General features: G+C 37.9%; 1 protein-coding gene across 2 annotated transcripts in view; it reads left to right on the top strand.

The window, feature by feature from the left end:
* HDAC9 (histone deacetylase 9) overlaps positions 1–23,015 on the top strand; it is a 392,579-nt gene that overhangs the window by 93,983 nt on the left and 275,581 nt on the right. The window contains exon 1 of one of the 2 annotated variants that reach the window (XM_017823867.1): positions 22,878–22,959. The exons of the other annotated variant lie outside the window; for it this stretch is intronic. The gene's annotated coding sequence lies outside the window, so the exon portion shown is untranslated. Of the gene's footprint in view, positions 1–22,877; positions 22,960–23,015 lie in introns of those variants that run through there. 2 annotated transcript variants of the gene reach the window in all.

Consider the following 23,015-nt stretch of genomic DNA (forward strand, 5'->3'; position numbering starts at 1 on the left):
AGACAGTGAGGCTGTATTGCCAACCCAGAATAAAAGTCATGAGTCAGTCCTCAAAACTCAGTAAGCTCAGAAGCTATTTACTGCATAATTATATACTGCTTGAGTATCTTTAGGACAGTCCTATGTTTGCCTTGTTTGGTTCTTTTTTTAGGTTGAAGATTTATGCCATGTTCTCAAGCATTCATTTGAACCTCGTAGGATAAAAATAACTTTCTATATAATAAACAAATTTTATAAGCATTTCATTTTTCATTTATATATATTTATATATATACATATGTATGTGCATATGAAAAGGTAAATTCTTAACTAAAGTTCTGACTATTGAATTCAGATATGTAGAGACAAACAGAGATAGTATACAAGGCATCTGTGGTAAGCTTGTATGACATATTAAGTACTGCATGTTGGATGCAATTCTATTACCCAAAAGATGAAATAGCCAGATGTAATTATTTTGCTTGGAGATTATTTGTGATGGGACATTTTGTGGAAATTGTCCCCTCTTGAGATTCAGTAATGCACTAAATACAACTTTGTGGACTTTAATTTTTGAGAATAGTTTTGTTTACTAGCATGTTTCCTAGATTTGATTATATACAGGAGTATATGAGGCATAATTCATCCCTCCAAACTCACTAATAGAACTCTGAGCAGAATAAAAAGAAATTTTTTTCCTGTCATAATCTGCACTCATATCTCCTTATCTCACCTCAGAATATTAGAAAGCGTGCTAATACTTTACAACAAAAAAAATGCAGTGTGAAAAGGTAATTCTTTACTAACATCCAGTAGAAATGCAACAAGTTTCTAAATTACATTTAAAGGATTACAGAGGGGGGTTTTTTTGTTTGTTTTATTTTTCTCTGGTCTTTAATGTTTTCCCTGTAATTATTTTGCAGCAGGTGCAAGTATCCTTGATACCAGGCAACTACTTTGCTGGCTAAAATGTAAATACATGATTCATTGTCCCTGTGGAGCCCCAAGCATAGGCCTCACAGTTAATTATTAGTATAATGTTCTGAGGATGTATTTTTCCTTTTGTTGTTGGATGCTATTAAATGAATGGGGATGGCTTGCTTAGAAAAACTTGTTAAATATTAACTTACTGTGCCTTAAGGCACAGTTTATCTGAAAGGTGACATGGCAGACATTTCATTCAGGCTACATTAGATTTATTATATTTGTAAGGTTTTGAAACTCCAGAAGATTCCAACCTATTTACAAACAGGTTGAACAAACAGTGTGAAGTATAGTTGTATTTCAGAAAAACAGAAGCATATTCCTTCTTTTTTTCTTGATTTACATAAATATATATATTTAAGAGATTGCATTTTTATCACACTGTAAATATTAGTCTAGATACTTTTTTTAAAGCATCTTCCTTCCCACCCTATGGCCTGAGTGAGAGTCTTATTCTGTGTATTAGGCTGGCACTTCCATTGAGTAGTTTTTGTAGCAATTGGGCATATCAGCCATAAGGCTCATGTGCTGTAGGTTTGGTTTTCTGGCTCTACCAGATTTTCCTGCATGTAGAACAGTCCAGAGCCCACTGCCTGCTTGGGAACAAGAAAGTAGGGCAGGTGGGAGTGGACAGTCTCTAAATGGACTAAGTAATCTATGGAAAGCAGCTGCAAAGTGCCCCTGGGATGGAAAGAGGTTGAGCACATCTGACTTGGTCTGTGTTGTACCTGTGTCTTTGCTTCCTTTAGTTGTTTTGAGGCACTGAAGCCAGACACTGAAAATAAAACTTATACAAAGGATAAGATTTCTGGGTTTTCTTTTTAGCTAAATACAAACCCAGTAAACTCCACCTCTGTTTCAGCAAGATTCTTTCAACTCGAGTGATGGCAACATCCAACTGAGACAGTACTAACCAGAATGATGGCAGAAAGTGTCCTGCTGCAGTGTTACACACAGCTTCCCTATTATGCCATAGTGGTGCACTACCATGAAGAACTAGGAACTAGGTATCCTGTCTCCGTGACTGGGTATAAAAAGATGTCTAGGAAGAACTTGTATCATATTTCTCTTCAATAATCTCAAAAACTCCATCTGCTTTCACCTCCAGCGGCTTATTTTGGCATCCATAGAATCCTTTTTCAGGGAATTCCATGGGTCTGTTACCAGGTCTGTGAAAAACTGCATCATTTTGCTTAATTTCAAGTGATTTTTTTGGGTTTCTTCTTGATGACATTTATTTCTTGTACTTAAACACACTGAACAACTGGTCCCTATCCTCCATCTCTGTAGTAGCCATGAACTTGGAGATCTTTATAATTTTATATCCTTGCTGCCTGTCTCTGAACATCTCCCAATTCTATTCTATGCTTTCTGAAATGAAGGGATCCAGTCTGTATTTGGTATCAAGGTGAGACAGGGATTTATTCAGTGCTGTGATGATGCTTTCAATTTTGTTCCCTGTTGTGATGACCCACCCTTAAGAGGAAGGAAGCACCTAAGACTCATTACTATTCCTTTCCTAATACCATTTTCCATTGGTTGATGTCTTTTTTAAAATTTCTACTTTGCAGATATTTTCTTCTAAAACTATTTACAAATGTAACATTTAATTTCTGAGTGGTTGTAATTGTAAGATGTCATTTTATATGTGAAGCTAGGTTTGCTGTACTTATGCACATCCCTTTACCTTCCTTGAGTTCACTTGCCATTTTATTGCCGGTTCAGTTTCAGAAATCTCTTCTGCAGTCGTGCCTGGTTAGTTCTTGTCTTTACCATTTCACCATTTACTCCTGTTTCTGAGAGAGCCAGTGTTCACTAAACATGCTCAGTATTGATTGAACCTTACTGCAATGGCCTTGTTTTCTCTGGATGCTGTTACAACATCCGGAACATACACTGGCCTGGAGTCTTTTTGACAGTCTTTTTGCGCCTCCCGTTTGAAGGCAGAATTATTAAGTAAATTTACTAATTGATCTTTTTACTTTTTAGAGTGGGATAGGGAGTTATTGTGTTCCTATATTTAATTTTCTTCTCTCTGTGATTTTCATCAGGACACAACTTCAACTTTTTGAAGGATGTTTTCTAGTTCTCAAGCTCTCCTTACTAGTATTATTAGTGTTGTGTTTTCAGTTGGGTGTTCTTCCATGTAATCTCTCTACAACCTCTGAGGATTTAGCACTTCCTAGTGTCTTGTTTCTGTTTCAGCTATTCACATCCTTTAACATAACTACCACTTTGGGGAAAAAAAAAAAAAAAAAGGAAGAATGAGGGGGAAAAAAAGAAATCTACCTTGTTGCCTTTGGCAATAGTGTAGCTGGATCAGGTCCAACCAGGACCCTGCTGTTCAGGTCAGACAATTACTGCTTGTAGTTACATCCACTTTTGTGAAGTTATGGTGTATCAGACTTTATGCCTCTGTGTTTGCCACAGCTTTTTATGTTTAAGAGTTCATAATATTCTTACATGGTGTTCTTCAACAAGGGATTTCCCTGCAATGAAGCCGTTCATAAATGTAAGCTACAGTGGACATTTTTATGAGAGGGGAACTCTTAGATTACTTGAATGAAAGATGGGGCTTTTAGTAACACCAGTTAAAATGATGCAATGCCAGCTTCTACCATGGCATTTGCAACTATGCTGGCTGATATGCAGGACTGAGAAAATAAAGTGTGTGTACAAGAAATGGTAGAAATATTTGATTCAGGTTATCATTAGAGGTGGGGGAAGGCATGAAATTCAACCAATCAGTCAAATGGTGAGCAATCTGTACATCCAGTGCTTGGCTTTAAGGTCCTTTTCTTATACCTGATTGGGGAATACAGGGCTGCATTGTAAAAATATAAAGAGCTAGCTCTTCAGTTTGGCAGGCATTGAAGGTCTTTGTCAAGTTTTCCCAGCTTCACAGATCCACTGAGCTTTTGTCATTGACTGTAGGTGACTTCCTTGGCTTTCACCACCCTTGCACCTCCAAATCTAGCCAACCATGTAACCAACCTTGAATGCAAGGCATCAGGGCTTTTATCTGAATGAGTGTCACAGCTCAAGCCCATGACACTAGGTGCATGGTCACTTTTTATGGCTTGAGGCAATATTGCAGAAAATTACGAATATAATTTTAAGAAAATAATATATATTTGGGAATATATTTTTTCTTAAAACAAAGGAGCATTACGCCTCATGTCTGCGTTATGCTTTCTTATAGTAAGAAGGTGATTATACCTGACAGAAACAGCTGTTTCTACCCAGATGCACATTTTCTCTATGGAGTCCTTTGTGGGACCCCAAGGCACCCCTGCCGAGAAGGACTTGGGGGTGCTGGTGGATGAAAGGCTGGACGTGGGCTACCATGTGCACTTGCAGCCCAGAAAGCCAATTATATCCTGGGCTGCATCAAAAGCAGCATGGCCAGTAGGTTGAGGGAGGTGATTCTGCCCCTCTACTCTGCTCTAGTGAGATCCCATCTGGAGTGCTGCATCCGGCTCTGGTGTCCTCAGCACAGGAAGGACATCAATCTGTTGAAGCGAGTCTAGAGGAGGGCCACCAAGTTGATCAGAGGGCTAGAGCACTTCTTCTGTGAGGAAAGGCTGAGAGAATTGGATTTGTTCAGCCTGGAAAAGAAATGGCTTTGAGGTGACTTAATTGTGACCTTCCAGTATCTGAAGGGAGCCTACAGGAAAGACAGAGAGGGACTTTTACAGGAGCATGTAGTGACAGGACAAGGGGGAATGGCTTCAAACTGAAAGAGACTGGGTTTAGATGAAATATTAGGAGGAAGTTTTTTCTGTGAGCATGGGAGGCACTGGAACAGGTTGCCCAGATGAGTACATCCCTGATGTGTTCACGGTTGGGTTGGATGGGGCTCTGAGCAGCCTGGACTAGTGAAAGCTGTTGGAACTTTAAGGTCTCTTTGAAGGCAAATCATTCTATGATTCTATGATTCTATGATTTTGACATGTCATAACATGGTAAAACCAGGTTCATATATGCTTTCTAGTTAGTTCTGATAAGTTGCCAAGTCACAATGCTTAATTCAGTACAATGAAATGGGGTTTTAGTGGGTTTGATAAGCTTTTGAAACAGTAAGAGACAAGACACTTTTTATTTATAACTGAACTGTTTATGGTGGTAGGATTTTATTGAAGCAGTAATTCAACTAACAATTGCTCTGTCAACTCTTATCTCTAGGTAGGAAAATGAAAAAAGACATTTGTATTGAACACATATTTCACTGCTAAGTGTTATGGTAATTTTAATTTGTAACCTTTCAAATGAAGTAAATAACTTTTTTTTCTCTGTTTAATGATTCCCCCCCCCAATCAATCAATTTTTCCCTTTGAAATCAATTTTACTCTATTTTTGGAGTTATCAGTTGTGGGTGGCAGCAGGCAATTTCCTGTGGATTGGACAGATGTGAAGTAAAGTAGCCTTCAAGTCAAATTGTCTGTGTCACTTCTAAGCTGGAACAGAAACATCTCCACCAATACTTCTCTCCTGCAGGTTCTTCCACAGCAATGAATACCATGAGCTCAGATAAATTCCTGACTGTAGTGGCAGAAGCTTAGTAGTTTGAATAAAAGCTCAGGTCTTACCACAGCTGTGAGCAGATTCTTTTAGAATGTATTTAATGTAACATATCAATATGAATTATGTATTCTGATAAGCAAGTAAGTTTGTTGATTTTTCAAGTTTTCTTACTCTGTCCATGTGGTCATTGCAGCAACTTTCGGTGCTTCTTTCTATTCCCTGTGATAACAGTTATCCTTAATGGTTCACTAAAGTAAAATAAAATACAGAAAAGGTCTACTGATCTTTTCACTGTACCTTATGCTGTGAGATAGACTGTATTTTCTATGTGGTCTTCTGGATGGGATGCAGGGGTGGACTCCAGAGCTGCTTGAGACAGTGGCAGTAAAGTCCATTGGCTCCAACAGGAAAAACAACTCAGCCCACGTACTTGGCTTTATTGAGAAGTATGAGATACAGTTGCAGCTTTCACAGTCTCTCCTAGAAGTCAGACATTCTGAGCTTTGCACTCCTAATGTTCAGCTGCTTGTCAGAAAGTCTATAATAATTACATTTGAAAGGTTTTGATGCAATGTAATCTGAAGAAAACAAGCTTTATAAAAAGAGTGATGGTAAATTATGTGTTGCACATCTTATATAGCAGAAATGTTGTCTGTCATAAATGTTCCATTGATGTGATATGTTTTCAAAAGAAATTTCATACTTCGTGCAACCGCACGTGGTTGTTGTGTCTCCCAACTTGAACAGAGGTAAATAAAATTGTTTTGCACATAACTGTAGACAAGTTAGCTTGCTTAAAAATGGATACTGTTAAATTTACTGATATATCAGTCTTCCTTGATTAATGATATTGTTATGAATTATTGTAGTTTTAATCTAATGTATTGACCATGCTGAGTAATTTACAAATGGGGTTAGTTACTGAGCTGTGCGGAAAGTTTCCACTTGAAGTGGAAAGACAACAGAAAAGAATGTAAAGTGTAGTTCAAAAAATTGCAAAGTAGCAGAAATTAGGAAGTGTCTTGTTAGTTTCATAGTTTTGTCTTTGTAAATATTTTTAATTTTCCAGTGTCTCCCCCCTCCTCCCCTTTTATGCTCTGGGATAATTCAGAAATAGCTAGTGATCTCATCAATCCTGTCAGGTGGTATAGTGAAGTAAATAAGGTCATTTAAGGCTTATCTTTAATATGCAATGTCATTATTTTTTCTGTGGGTCAAATCTGCAGGGCTTAATATAATTTGAAGCAGGTTTGGTTCTGTCAGGCACTGGCTTAGATTTTGAAATGAACTTTAAAAATTAAGAGTAATTTAGTCTTTAGAAAAACATTCCCTAAGTGTTATATATAAGTGGATAGCACTAATCCTGCCACTTTCTACTCTGTTTTTCCACAGTACCTATTCTAAATCAATCTCTATATCTTTTCTTCTGTTTTTTTTCTTCCCATTTTACTGTTGTCTTTTGATTTGCTATTCTGCATTCAAAATCTGTCTGTTGCTGAGAACCCTCAAACTCGTTTTCCTGTACCTCTTGGAAGGCGCTCAGCATTTCTCAAGGTTAGGCTCAGTGTTCAAGTCATCACAGTTGAGATTTGTTTCTAATTTTAGATGTGACACCATCTTTTGTGACATGATGTGACCATATTTGTGAGGAAGGAGTTAGGACAGCAATAGTCATATCTTTAGCTTTGCATTTAATATAAAAGCAACAAAGATGAGGAAATCTCAAAGAGGTGATTTTGCTGGGCTACTGTCTTTTCATAAATAAGAAAATATAAAGGAATTCAGGAACTTCTGCAACTAAACTGTCAGTATTTCCTTAAAATAAGAATGGAGTGGAAAATTGACTTAATATTTGTTAATATTTATGAAATATGGAAAACAGATGGCTTTATGCAAGGGCTACTGATGGTGCTTTTCTCAACAGACCTACTAGTGTATTTGTAGAGCTCATAAAGGAGCTGAAGGCAATAGTACATTGTAGGCCTGACCTAACCTTCATTGCATACCTCTAACATTAGCTCACAATGGTTATTTTAAGCTTTTCTTTTAATATAACCTAGTAATTTCTTTGCTATTTTTTACCTAGTTGGTATAAAGCACCTGTAAACATCAGGGCTGAATGTTTTGGTAGAATTATAGACCTCACTCCCTTTCGTTATTGTTACTTCTAGAAAGTTTGTTTTATTATGAAAACACACTGAGTTACTTAGATAAGCTTTTTTGTTTTCTAAAATTTGCATGCTGCAGCTATATCTTGTCTTTGAGTAGCTTAGCTTTCTACTGTTTTGGCATAATGCTTGATGATATTTGTCAATATTTAACTAATAAAGGAAGACTGGTGCCAGTCTTGCAGATCCACAGATGACAAATTTCTGTCATGTGAAAGTTCAAGGGTATAAGTTGCTTCAAAATAAAGTCTCTGATTGTCTCTGTAGCACCATCCACGTGCGTTGTTCTTAAAGTAAAAAATATGAATTGCCCCTCCATGAAAACACACTTTTGAAATGAAAATGTAAGGATTTAGTAGATCCCTATCAGATTCTGCGTGTAAGACACATGGCTGAAATGTATGTAGTCTGTACAGCATGATGCAGATTGAGGAGCAAGAGGGGAATAGTGTAAGGGTAGTTGGGAATTTGCAGACTGTCCTGATGATAGTCAGAGGATGCTGAATTGGCTAAATGAACAGTGTTACTGTATGCCACTGTGTTTCCTTGCCTTGAGCATGTTTTAAGGCAGGCATAGGAAAGTATCAATAGAGAGCTGAAGAAATAGTTGAAATTTGGACTTTTTTTTTTTTTAATAGACCCTAGACTTATTCAGAAAGCTTTGCTTATGCTTTGCAGTCTTGTCTTTTGGTGACATTGGACATATGCTTTTAAGTCATTGTATCTTGTACAGTCTCAGACTGATAATGTGGTTTTTCCCAAACTGCCATTTTTCTGTGTTTGTTTTTCTAGCAGGCTTCCAAGTTGCATAGTAACCATCCCTTTTCTGCAGCCACCTCCCACTCCTCCTTTTCTATTCAGGTGCAACTCCCCTTCTGTGCACTGTGGGAAGAATGTTTTCTCTCATGGAATAAAAAGCCTACCTTTGTTTCACGTTTTCCAAAAGTAGGGTTTTATTCCTCTCTGTTTTCCATATAACAAAGGATAAAATTGCCTCTGGAAAGATTACAACTGATGAATATTAAGTATACAAGCCTCACAGTATATTCTCAATGTCCTTACATCTGCTTTGAAATGGTGAGCCTTTGTAATCAAAAGGAAATGATGCTTTTTGGATGCTTCCCCTTTCACTTGCCTATCCATTGATATTTCACTAATTTATCACATGAAAATGTTGAATTCAAGAATTGCCTCTGTTATTTGAAAAGGTGAAACAGGAGAGGTCTTTCCCCTTTTGTTGATTTTTTAAAAAACTAGACATTTCCAGGAGAAAGAGACACAAGGTTAACAGCTACAAAACTTAAAATGTGAGATGATTTCTGAATGCTAAAACCACCACTGCCCTCTCCAAAAAAATGGAATGAGACGTGACAAAATTGTCTGTTTGAAGTTTTCTTTCAGTAGTTGAGACAAAAATTTCTGCAGCATCTCTTTAGACGTAAGAAAGATGAAGTTTGCAAGTACAACAGGAAAACAACTGTTAAGGAACGCGTTCTTAATTGTATTTGATGAAGAATGCTCAGGCTGTTAATAGAGAAATTGAAAGGCGCAATGGCTATTAAAGGATCAAAGAAGAAGAGGTAAAGGTGTGAAATGTAGTGATAAATATAGACCAATGAAGATTAAAACAAAAAATTAGTGATCAGAAGCTTCTGGGAGGAGACATTGTGGAGCACTCTTTTTAGAAACTATAGAAAGCAAATACAAGACAGAAAACTGTAAATTACAGAGGCATTCATTTATGCATTAAAAGAATGGGAAACCTGATAAATGTTTGACATGAGCTGTTCTTTAAGAAATGTTTTGCATCTCTTTTTGAGTTCAACAGTCGGCAGAGATTATGGCAGTTAAAACCTTGTGAAGTGAATTCTGAATTAATGGGTTTGGAATAAATATAAATTCTAATGATTATGGGGTGTTTTCTTAGCTCATAGCAGGACAGTGAAAGAACTTTTACTGCAGAAGCAGCTGTTGGCAAATCTGTGGAGGATCTCCAAGCCTCCATCAGTACAGGAAAGTAGCAATGGCAATGGTAGTACAATGACAGTACAGAACCACAACCTCTACTTCTATCTGATGGAAGGAGGCACTTTATGTTTATCATCGCCACAACAAGGCCTGTTCATAAGGCTTTTTCTGAGTAATTTTTTCAGCCTGAAAGGAAATATCTTGGCCATACGTATAAAATACATATCTAGTCAGACATGGAAGAAAAGAACCATATTACTGGTCAGTGATTTTCTGAGCAAAGGAGCTCAATTCCTTGTATTGACCTAAGGAGGAGAGTTTTAAGCCAGCTGGTTGAAGAGAAACAAGAGACTAGCGTGGGAGAAACCTCAAAAGTGTGTTTTGTGTGAGGCATGGAGAGAGTCAGCATTTCATTAGCAAATGAAAGGTAGAGTTAAAGGAGAAGAGCAGGACAGGCAGTCGTGTATGTGCAATAATGAAGAAAGACTAATGGTAAGAAAGGAAAGATGTAGAAAAAGTGGTTCTCAGTTACTGTTTTTTTCTCTTGGAAAACAGTGGTGGGAGTAGTAAACAAAGAAGGAAAGGATTGCATTTACAAATATGGGTCCCACAATACAAAGACTGTTCTGGTCAGTTTGAAAGAAACATCCTACAGAAATATTTACCCTTATTTGCAAATGAGACTTCCAGACTCATGGGAAGGGTATGAAAAGAACTTGTTAGTTTAATGTTGACGAGGGCAGAGGCAATTTATCATGGTCAATCATTGTTCAAATATCCTCATGCCAAAAATAGACCAAAAACTAACTGACCATGCCAGGTCTGTGCTGGAGATGAAATAGAAGGAGCAGGTGGGTATGGCCACAGCTTTAGTGGAATGGGGAAAAAGTCCTTCAGTTGATCCCATTACTTCATCAATGTACAACAGATTCAATGACAGAAATGTTTGCCCAAAGGTGTGCATTTGGTTTTTAGGTATTTGTTGCTTTTTTTTTTTTTAATTCACTGTCTTGAGCTAAAATAGACAATTTTTTTCAACACCAGGCATTTAATGTCTATATGAGTGAGATTCACTTCTTGCCACAGCTGTTACTTGTTTCTTGCTGTGAATGGAAATATCACTGAGTTGTAAGCCTGGGAACCTAGAGACACATAAAGTTTTTTTAATTGTGCTTTTTCGCAAGTGGCAATATTCTGTTTACAGAACTATATAAAATGTTCAGAAGAGAAGGACGAGTTAAGGGAATACAGGTAAAAAAACCACCTTTTGAAATATGAAAGCAAACTCAGACTTTTTGTGTTCATCTCTAGCTTTTAAGGAAAAAACATCTACCCTTGTGGTTTGGGGAAATCACATGCAATTTTATTTGGTAATACTCAGCTATCTGAAGTAATGTAGGATCTAAAAAGCATTGAGAGTCATGGGTAGTAATCAGAATTGCCTGTGGAAGGATGCAGATTACCAGTTCCTAACTGGTTGTACACTGTAGAAGTGATTGGCAAAAGTATTTTAACCTAAAGAAAGTGTATGTTCTCCACTTCCATGATGTCTGAGCACCCTTAAAGCACTTGTGTTCTAAATAGTAATATGAAATATACTGCTGTTTATTCCCTTTTGACAGATGGGGATCTGAAAAATAGAGTGTATGGGATCTCCAGTCACTGGAAATCTGTGATCAGCAATTTCATCTCAAGACTGCTCAATCCTGAGTGCTCTAACAACCATATTCTATTTTTTTAAAATATTCATTAACCATCTTTCATGAACACCTTTAAGAAATGTATAACGAATACACAGATATAAAAAAGGTCACCTTATCTTTTTGAAAGGAAAAGTAGAAACCTATAAGAAAAAAAAAAAAAAACAGTCAAAAAAAAGTCCACTAGGGTTTTGTATGTGTCTAGCAGATACTTCCTTCCTGTGTGTCAATGAAAAGTTACTTTCCNAAAAAAAAAAAAAACAGTCAAAAAAAAGTCCACTAGGGTTTTGTATGTGTCTAGCAGATACTTCCTTCCTGTGTGTCAATGAAAAGTTACTTTCCTTCTTGGTAATGCCAGACTAAGACTGCTGCAGGTCTTGCTTTCTGCTAGTGAAGAATTACATTGCTTCAGGTAGAGGGACAAATGCTACCTTGCAGATATGGAAGTGACCATCCATGTGAGTCAGAAATAGATTATTGGTTCTGCATGACAGTAAATGGCATGAGACGTGCTCAGACTGTGTTGTATGTGATATCAGGTAATGATGCTGTACTTTCCAAGATGACAAGGATTCAATCCTCTTCCAGATTGGGTAGGATATTATCATATCTTGCCTCTAAATTGAAAATTTGAAAACTGTATTATCAATTTTAGTGATGGGCAAAATTAATTCTCTTCAAATCTGTGTGTTGAGCAGAATAACATATAACGAGCCTTACTGTATATCCTTTTTCTCTTGGAAAGACAATTAAAATAAATATGAAGCTTATTAAATGGGGTGGCCAAATGATATGGATTGTTTATCAGTCTCTCCTGTGATGCCAGCAGCATTGGGAATGTCCCTTTGTCCTCTCAGTGCACAAATGGCATGTTACAATTGCTGCCTCCTCTGGGACAGAAAAATTACAGACTGGTGGGAGAGTTTTGGACATTAGCATAGAAAGATGCAGAGGAAACTGAGACCATTCTCTAATCTAAGTCCTAAGGTAGCCTTGATTTAGTTTGAAGTTTGATGAAAAGTAAAGGCATCAGATGAAGTCTTGTAGAAATTGCTTAACTCAATATTCCTTTTTCTGCATCATCAGAAAATGTAGTTTGTTCTGTACAGAAACTAATTGAAGAATACTGTTCTCCTTTTCAAAGGAGACCTTAATTTTTATTTAATTAATGCAGTTTATATCTCTACCAACATGGATTTAAATTGTTAGAAACATGAGATTTAAAAAAACCCTGTGTTCTAAGACTTTTTTTTCCCCCATAGTGTTCAAAATACATTTGAGTGCTGTTTCCTTTGTGCATATCTTTAAATGATGTTGGCTAGTTTGAATAGTAAGTTATGTTAATTATATATATTGGGTTGGCCGTATAGATTTTCTGTGATTCATCAATGTCTTCAATATGCAAGTCCTCTTGGATACCTGTTGTGCCACTGGTAATGAGAATTCTGGGTTAGTAAAGCACTGTCAGGAGTCCTTTGAACTTCTCTCACTGTGCTTGTGGCTTGACAAGGCAGAGAACCTCATGACAATAAAAAGTTCTTGCTTTTTTTGCTTGCGCTTTTTTGAGCTGTATTGGCAACCTGATCTGGTTTCCTTTAGAATGAATAAATATGTGTAAAACCTTGACATGCTGAGCAAGGACAGGAGAGTAGCAGGAGCACTTGAGGGACTCCTTAAAATGGTATTGCCAGTGAAACCTCTCTGCCCCATCCAAGAAAACATCATTCCACTGATCAGTAATGCAGCAGTGCCAAGACTGCTGCAGTGCGGTTTGATTTTGATGTTCCATAAATGTGTTGTTTAGTACACATGGTCTTCTTTAGAGCATGATCATATTTAGGATGCTAGAGAAATGGCTGTCCTCAGATTCATGCACTGCCTAGAAACACATTCTTTTCCAATGCCACTTGAGAAGAAATGAACAGAAGGAGTTACCATGATCATTCAGTCCAGCCCTCCACAGCTGCAGGTCACTCTGAAGGAGGTACATAGACACTAATCTGCTAACCACCTCTGTACTTTCTTTCTCCTCATACTGCAGGAGTATGCACAACCCCCCCCGGCATCCTGTGACAAGGTTGTGGTCAGAAGGATCAGAAGGCAAAGTATCACAAAACAGCTGAAGTCCAGAAAAAGTGTGTGAGAATTGAAAGCACATCCCAAACTTTGGTGTCTGCAGTGCTAAATAACTTGGCAAAAAGATGAGATGGGAGCCATAGGACTCCAAAAGATTGACTAATGAAATATTTTTGTTGACAACCATCCTAGGGTATTTCTAGCCTGATTTTTTTGTTGGTACGTATGCCTTGGAGATTTCCCCTTGCAAATATAGTTAGTTGCTCAACTTCTCAACTCACTCATTTTCTGGTGGGTCCCAGAATAGCATACTGTCTCTCTGAATTGCTGGAGGCTTTCTACTCCATCTGAGAGGACACTAAATGAATAGAAGTGCATACAATGATTTAGGCCCCGAGTCAATAAAATGCTCGATCATCACATGTTTTAAGCTAGACACTTGTTTATGTACCTTTCAGCTTTTTTTTTTTACGTCACTGTATGTGCACTTTAGTATTTCAACTGTGGTGTGTGACACCAGTAGCTGAAAGTGCTTATTTATCTGTTTATATTTTTATACACACGCATATGAGATTTATACATATAAGATCTTTAAGAGAAATAGGCTTTGTATGCCTGTAAATAGTGATTGAAAGTAAACAGTGTGTTTAAATAGATTACAGTAGCATTTTCTTTGAAATTATCTAAATAAAACCAGCTTTGCTGTGTTACTTCAAGTAAATTACTCCTTAAATGCAAGGTTGTCACATTTGTGTACAGTGCATAAATGGACACAAGTGTTTCTTTAGAATGGTAAGCAAATTAATATTATAAAACATGAGGATGTTATTTTTAGAAGCATTCTTACTGGCAATTAAAAGAAAAAAACTAAAGCTTGACCAAACTTAAGCCTGTTTCATCACACTGGTAATTTACTTACATGGTGGTTTTTTCAGCCCTATTATTACAGCGTATCTATTTTTAGTTAAGACAGTGCCCATTTATCAGATAACACAAAACCAGTCTCATAGCTTTAGTTATCATCCTTTATCTTCCAACATGTAGAAAGCTTCCTCAGTCATGGCAAATAAACCATTTGCAAACTGTATGTGCACTTTTTAGTTGTCCAACTTTTCTGTCTGCACCTTTTTAACTTTTCTTTTTTTCTGGTATTCTGGCAGAGGTAAGGAGAGAAGATGGAGAATACAGTCTAAGTTTAAGATAATCTAGGTTGTGATTTATTTATTAATTCCTGTGGACACATGGGTGATACCCGCTACCTTTAAGTGTCTAGTTTTTGTCACTATTACTTTTAGCCAAAACATTTACCCCATGTACAGCATTATTTTGTGGGCTGATGAAAATGCCCTCATTTTTTAATAGACTATTCATAAAACCTTATTTGGATTATATTAAAATTTAAAATATAAAAAAAAACCCAAAATCTCAGGGAAATGTTCTTAGCAGTTTATTTCATTGGCAAGTGCTTTAACAAAGGGGGAGGGGACTTGAAATGATGTGCAGTCATAGCATCCACAGACCAGTCCCTCTGTGACTGATGACTTATGTAAGACCTGGCTTGTGATAGTGCAGATCCTCTGATTTGTTGACTGAAAAGTGCTGTTTTCCTGCCATTATCACCTATCCTGCCATCCTGTTCTCTTGACTACCAAACAACAGAGTATGAAGTGCATAGATGACTGTTATAGAGCTATGCTATATTTAGAACAGGCCCTGAGCCCAAGTTTGATTCTACATTTTGCACAGTCAGAAGCTTAAGCTCATCTAAAATAGTCTTCCTTCTTTGCTCCTGGCACTGGGATTCCAGCATTAGCGAGTTCCTTTTCATTTATTTATTCATTTTTTGACTGCCCTTTCCCAGCAGCAATTAGGATTGAAGCTAATTTGAGAGCTTTCCCCTCTCAGATTCTTTGCAAGATATAAATATATCTGATTGGAGGTGATTAGAATGGGAGTGTTGTCTGAACATGGATTCAGTGTATTATCTTCCTGCTTCCCCATGCTTTTCATGCAAATTATCAGTTCTGACCTGTGCATTTTTTTGGCCATTGCAAAGTGGGTTGAGGCTCAAAACAACCTGACAGGTTTTTTGTAAACAGTTTTCATTCTAGGAAACTGTAGGGCTTGGTACCAGCCTTGCCCCTTTGTCCTAAGAACTTAAGAGCACCTGCCTCTTGCTACTTTGAGCCAGTGATGGGGCAGATGAGGAACGTGTGGAAGCAGCAGCTGCAGCTTCCCACATCTGCCTGCTGAGGTGTGACTTTGCTGGGCCTTTGCTGTAGCTTCCCTCTCCATTTGTTCCATCCCTTCTATGGAACAGACTGCCCAGCAAACAGAACATTGCATGATTTGGCTAAATCAGCTTGAAGGATGAATAAAAGCCTTCTTAGGGCTGGTCTGGCCTTAGGAATACCAGTTGAATGCCTGTATTTACAAAAGTCAAGTTCATGACATCTTTTGGCAATATCATAGTATATTGGAAAGGTATTTTCTGTTGCACTAAGTAGCTGTATTAAGATTTTCAAGGTGGTTTGCTTAGCTAAAGGTTATATTTACTCAAAATGTGTTTTAATTTTCCTTTCAGAGTTACGAAACCTTGCTTTCAATTGTATTTTGATTTTTTTTCTCTTTTGCAGTCTATAAATTTGTTGCTTACACAAGAAAAATTAAGATCACAAGATCTCTCGAGAGAAATGCTGGTTCTACTGCAAAATATAGGCAGTATAGGCAAAATATTTAGTTTATCCATTGAAATCACAGTTTCATCCTTTTAGAATCCTTTTAGCCCCAAATTCACCAGCACACTAAAACCAGCTCCCAAGCTGGTGTATGTTGATTACATTTTGATTTGCAGGTCTGTTCCTTATCAGAGTTCAAGAGGATGAAGAAAATTAGATGAAAACTGGATCTGGGTTCACTGAAACATTTGGAAAAACAAAACAAAACAAAACAAAACACAAGAGGATTGCTGCCATCCTGGTCCAGCTAACCATGAGGGTTTCGTGTGGTTTCATAACAACATTATTGACCAGCATGAGATATGACCTTTTCCTAGCACAGCCAGTGGTCAATTTGTTACTGCTCTCAGAGGCATGTTTGTGCATGTAACACTGTTTCTCCATGTGCTTGAATGCTCCCCTGTGAGGGGTGGAGATGCTGGGAGAGGCAGCACAGTGGGAGAGACTGGCATGTGCCCACAGCCCAGCACATGGTCTGGCATCTCGGGTCCATTCCTTGGCCCCCACATTACAGAATGCCCTTTTTAATGCTTTATGTAATTTTTTTTTTCCTGGCCAAGCTTCCAATGGCTTGTAGTGGCAGTTCTCTGACTATATATTAATTTTTTGATATTTAAGAAAACATCTTACTTGCTTTGAAACTTAACAGAGTAATTGTCCCAATCTACATTGGTATCTATCTACTAGAAATTTGCTGTAAATCTACTATAGCTTTAGAGACTGGTTGTAACATATTATGTAAAGCCACCTCATCACTTCATGAATCCAAGCCTGATTTTAGAAAGACCCTACTTTTGAAATCTAACTATTTGATGTAAAAGGGCAGCTTTGAATAGCAAGACAAAACAAACACTTTGTGGGTCCTTTTTTTTTCCCCAAGACTTTTTTTCTCAAGATATTTACAGTGCACTCCATTGTTCTACTCTTGTAAAAAATTATCTATTTGAATAGGAAAATAAACATAGTTTGGGTTAAAAAACAAAACAAGAACCATACCTCCACTTTTCAGGAGAGGGTGATTTACAAGAAGAAAACTTCTGATGTAGAAATAATTATTCTATTTAGTTTTTATTATTCTATCAGTTAACCAATACTTACTAGTTCTTATTAGCTTTGAAGGTATCCAAAGTGGGAACTTGCTGGTAGACTTGGCATTGCTACATTATTGATTGGACTCGATGGTGTTTTAGAGGTCTTTTCCAATCTCAATGATTCTATGAATCTCCCCCCGTGATCACCAGATCTGACCCATCTAAGGTCACAAGATGAGACCTGTCTTGGAGTCCCACACAAAACCTTCCTTAAAGTTGCCATGTAGAAGTGTCAGAGCTTTCTTTTCAGAGATGTGGCCAATATTGACATAAAGCTCATTTGTAAGTTGCTGCAGTGTGTTTAAAATGCATGTCCACCTTTGGCTTGAATTTTTCTAACAGATGGATTTCTCTTAAAGCATTGTTTCTTAAAAGAAAGACCATTTTACCATACCACTGGACATCTTTCCCTGTGTATTATGGATAATGCCAAGGCACCCTGAACTTCTGTAAACTTAGTATCACAGGTCTGAGTTTCCAGTTTTCAATGCTTTTCCAAACCTATTTTATGCCTATATGCGTAATTTTATCTAGCCATCCTGTTTTTCAGCATTCTTTCTCAAGTATTTATACTGGAACAAGTTACAGTATCCCAAGAATATTCTCTTTGATATCACCTCATTACTGTTACTCAGTATAAACTTGTTATATATCTAAAGATTTTATTAGCCTTTTTGGTCCTGGTGTAGTCCTAGGAGCTTGTATTTGGTTGGCTGACTTCTGCTATGATCCTAAATCCTTTGCGTGGCCATTGGTTTTCACAGTTCAGTTCTTCAGACAGCAAGCATGGCCTATATTTCTTGTCTTAAATCCAAAAAAATCACTTAAACCCAGGCATATATTGCAAGCTAGAGATGGTGTTCCTATTGGTTTTCTAGCCATAGAGGCTCAGGAACAGTGACCAGGTTGATCTGACCTGCCAGACTACCCAGCATCAGGAGATGCTGTGAGAAACCCTGCATGGATGTACAGATTATCTGCTCAGTAGATGTGCAACAAGCTTGAAATGCCTGGAGGATGTTGAACATATTTCCAGCTGTTATGTGCTCTAGGGTTCCTTTATGCATGTCCATACAGGTGTGTCTCTGTAAGAAAGATTAGCATAGCCATGGAAGAGCCGGTAAATCTCACATTGCTCGTATCTCTACTTACCTTATTAATGGCATAAAAGGGACAAAGTGCTTTTCTGGTCTGAGGCATTTATTTGTCAATATTTGATGTTGGTTTTGGCTGCATGGCTTGTGTGTTTATATGCAATTTACCTCAGTCTTGCCAGAAAACATGGAGATTTTAGTTCCAACCTGATAAACAACTCTGTCAGCAGAATAAATGAATTTTGTATGTATTTCCTAACCTAAATATTTATTTATTTCCTAGCTCTACATTGGTATTTGGGTTTTTTTACTACTTAGCTTTTTGATTCAGGAAAGTACCTTTGAATTTATGAAGCCCTTAAGAATATGCTTAACTTAAGCCTTACACTTATAATCAAGTATGTGTTGTTGAGGTGTTTTTCTGAATCTGGCAATTAATTTGTAGTAGACTTATTTATGTGAACAAAAAGTCATATTTTAAGAGGAGAAAGAAGTGATGTCATAAACTAGTTACAAAACCCCTGAGCTAATTTACATGAGAAAGATGCGAGGCTCTCTGTATTCTTATGTGAGAGATGATAAGAGACCCATCCATTTATCTAGCATAGCGCTTCTTATCCTCAAAACTTTGTAAAGTTTTATTCTCCCATTGTTTGTCATAAAATCCCCTGAAGCTACAGATACGCCTTCCTTTGTCCTAGAAAATTCCTTTGAAGCTTGAATTGAGCTTAAACATTAGAATTGCTCTTTTCTCCTCACTGGAAAAATGTCCATCATGTGGTTTTGCAGCACTGCAAAGGAAAGCAACATGTATTCCTGCAGAGACAATGCCAAGGCTTGCTACACAGAAAACTAGTCAGAAACATTCATGCACTACATATTTCCAACAGAGCATGTGGATTAAGTGATCCATTTTAACTTCCCCAGGGACTTGGAATACAGCCCCTTAGTTCCAATGAGGAGCAGGACCAGACCACTACAGCATCTCCCCCGATTTCTTACTGATCCCAAACCATCTGCTTCTCGGTGGTAATAGTCTTTTGCTGTTCGTTAACATAGTTAATCCTCTAGCGTAAGCTGTAGTAATTTATGCTGGATGTTTGGGTTTCACGTGGTACTAATGGTATCTAATGAACTGTGACTAACAGAAACATCTGTTCTACACAATAGTTAATTTTTTTCTTTTTTTTTTTTTTTTTTAATCCCAGTGATTAGATATACAAAAATAGTTAGGATCTCTTTAGGCTGCAAAGATTAGAACTCAAACCTTCAGTACTGAAATAGGCCAAATTTAATACTACCCATGCAACCTTGATTTAGCTCCCGCTTTTTTATGAATTGTTTGATTTTGATGCATGGTATGTCTTGCTGCCTTTTCACTAGCCAAATGAAAAAAGGGCTGAAGGAAGGTTGAATGGGACATCTGTAAGACTGCGGTGTCCTCATTTAACCATATGACTAGAAGCTAGAGAACATCTCTTTATTTATTTGTGTGTAATATTTGTTCTACAATTGAGCAATATGATAAAAAAACCTATGCAAGTATTCATTTACGAGTAAGAAAACTGCAAAAGTTGAAAAGTTATTAATATTAATGAAGGCTATGCTCCAGAATAACATGAGTGAGAAATGGGATATGCTAAAAACAACCAGTTATATACTGTTTGTACTTTGAAAGGAAAGTAAAAAAATTTAAAAAAAAACAAAAAAACGGAAGTGTTACTTATAGTGTTGCAGAGTTAATAATGCAATAGAAATCTTAGCTCTTTCTAATTTGAGGGCTTAATTTCTTAGTCTTAATGTTGCAGTAATGTGGTTTCCCAATTTAATATCCTTCTATTTATTTGTTTTTAACAACTCAGAGGGAAAATAAGAGAAACACATTGTGAAAATGCTGTAATGAGATCTTAGTGCTACTAACATGCCTGACATTTTCTGTAAAGTTGCTGATTGCATTTAGAGTCACCTCAGCAGCACTAAATCATTTCAGCAGTTTACTCTTACCAACAGTGTCATTAAATTTCCACAAGTTTAGAAAATGCATTTGAAAAAAAAACAGAAAGAAAATGCCTTGTTCTTGTGTGAAAATGTCACTTTATAACATCTATAGTTTTAAAAATAAAAACCAGATTTTCTTCAGGCATGAACCCTTTATTCTTCCCCTGTGGGACTCCTAAGGAACTCTTTAAATTCACGTGATCGTGCAGTTAAAATCTGGGCTGACTCAGCAAAGTGTTTAACTATGTGCTTAAATTCTATTGCAATCAATAGAATTTGAGCATGTGCTTAAATATTATGTTGAAAAGAAATGGATTTACACACGTGTTTTAAAGCTAAGCATGTACCAAAGTAGGCCCATAATATGTCAAAGCAAATTGGAAGAATTTAGGTTGTAAAAGCCCTACCTTTGTGGTGACTGACTTCACGAGTAAAGTATTTTGATACAGCTTTTATATATAATTTAAAATGTACAGTATAATGCTGTAGTTATTATGGTCTGTGAATTAGCTAAGATAGGACAGTTTATGTGTCTGTCAGCTTAAAATACGTACACCAGAATTAAGAATACTTGCAGCTAAATATCTAAGTGTACATTTTCTACTCTTGCATATGGTTTGCTTTTATTTAGTTACTGAAGTATTTGAAGTCATTTAGAACTGTGAAGGCTATCTTTAAAAATGCAGCTGCATATATAAGAAGTTACAAATACGTATGGGTACCTAATACCAGGATCCCACACTCCACCATTTTCGATGTTCTGACCTGTTTTTAACTTATTCCTCCAGTGTTTCCCTGTAATATGAAACTTGATTATTTTGAGGCACTGAATCACCAGACAGCGTCATGTTCTGGTTGGCTGAAGGGCATAAGCAATTCCACTTTTTTATTTGCTTCTTTCTATAAAAAGCTTTTTCTGCATTAGAGAAGATTTCTGTTTCTCCTGGTGATCCCCCTTGCACTGTGTTAAACTTCTTCTGCCCTGTACTGTGAAAGTGGCACGTATTTCCCACAAAACATTTGGGTATCTTTATTTTCCAGAGAAAATGTTTATGACATCAAATGGTCAGCAGTCAATGATGGTATGTGACACATGGTATGTGTTATGCTCACCTGCTGTCTTGCACTGTAACACCCTACCTGTCACTGTGCTGCCATTGTCCCTGCTCAACCCATGCCCATGCCCCTTTGCAGAGCTGGATAGATGCCATCTGCAGAGCTTCACTGCTTCCCCAGGAGCAGTACTGCCGTGGAAAATGGGGGGAGGGAAGAGAGAAGGCAAGGAGAGCAGGGTGGTGAGCAGCAATAGGTGCTAACTTGAGGATCCTGCAGGGAAACCCCTGCTGCTGCCAGCTGCTGTGGTCTCCCTCTGTCCGTCTGGGACAGATCCTAACCCTCAGCAGGACCAGGTCATTTGGCACATGGAGAGAGGAAATGGGATGATGAGGGAGACTTGAGGCACAGACCTCCCAGATGCCATCAAGTATCCAAACATCAGAGGAATATCACAGTACTTTGTTACCCTGAATCTTTTCTTTGGTAACACAATTGTGAGAAGTATATAAAAAAATATACTTCCCTTGGCTATGATCTGTCATATAAGTTAAAAGGCAGAAGCAAGCCTCAAATAATGGGCAGATTCTTGTGTCCTCAGGAGCAAATTATGTCAATAGTTGAGAATTTGGTGGATTTCTAGAAAGTTCCAAGACGACCTCCGTGTTACCTTCTTGATTACAGTGAGGAATCACATCTCAGTGGCCAGTGTTGCTCCCCTAGAGCAGGGACATGGAAGGGGACTTGTAATTTTGGTAGGTGAGTAGTCAAGCTGATGCATAATATATGTAGGTAGCAACAGGCTTTAGTCACCTGTGTAAAAAGTGCTATAAGGCAGAGCAGGGCCCAGAGAAGTAAAATATTATCTGTAACAGTAAAATGTGTAGGTATATTAATCAACAAATGAGATATGCAACTTCTGAAATATGAAAAATGAACTTCGCATATCATGTGTGAAACCTTCCCAACCACAGAGGAGCATGGTGCTGTTGTCCGATACACTGTCAAACGCTGCTCTTCTGAAACCACATCATCTTGTAGAACTGAAAAAGACGCCGTGCAAATTGCCTAATGTTTCTAAAAATAAGTGTGAGCTGCTGTCTCTCTCCAAATTTTAACGACTCAACCAAACAGTAACATAGACACGGTGAGTGTGTCTAACATGCTGTGCCACAACTGGTGACTTACTATAAGAATTACATGAAGCATGCTAAATACGGAAAGGCTGCTTATAACTACACGCACAAAACCCGGTCCCAGGTTGACATCTGCCCCCGCCTTCTGCTACCCCCAACCCGATTAGTTGCAGAAATCGCCTCTCCGGCGTCGGCTGCAGGTCCTGCAGGGAGCAGGCAGCCGCCTGGCTCCCCTGCCAAAGCCAACTGTGGCGTAGCCAGAGAAACGGGCAGCAAAAATAGAACAGCAGGATGGCTGCGCGTGGGCGAGGCAGAAACCACATCGCCAGCAAAACCTCCCAGCGTTATTTTAGGACCGATACAGACAGAGGCCGTGGCGTTCTGCTCGCTTTTCACAAAACACTCCCCCGGGGAGGGTGAAGCGGGAGAGGGGCGCGAGTCCCGGGCAAGGTGCGTTCCTGTCCCGCTCCTGCCCTCCCTGCCTCCCCGGCCGCCCTCCCTGGCGT

This window comes from Lepidothrix coronata, unplaced genomic scaffold, assembly GCF_001604755.1.
Source record: "Lepidothrix coronata isolate B3197 unplaced genomic scaffold, Lepidothrix_coronata-1.0 Scaffold106, whole genome shotgun sequence".
NCBI lineage: Eukaryota > Metazoa > Chordata > Aves > Passeriformes > Pipridae > Lepidothrix > Lepidothrix coronata.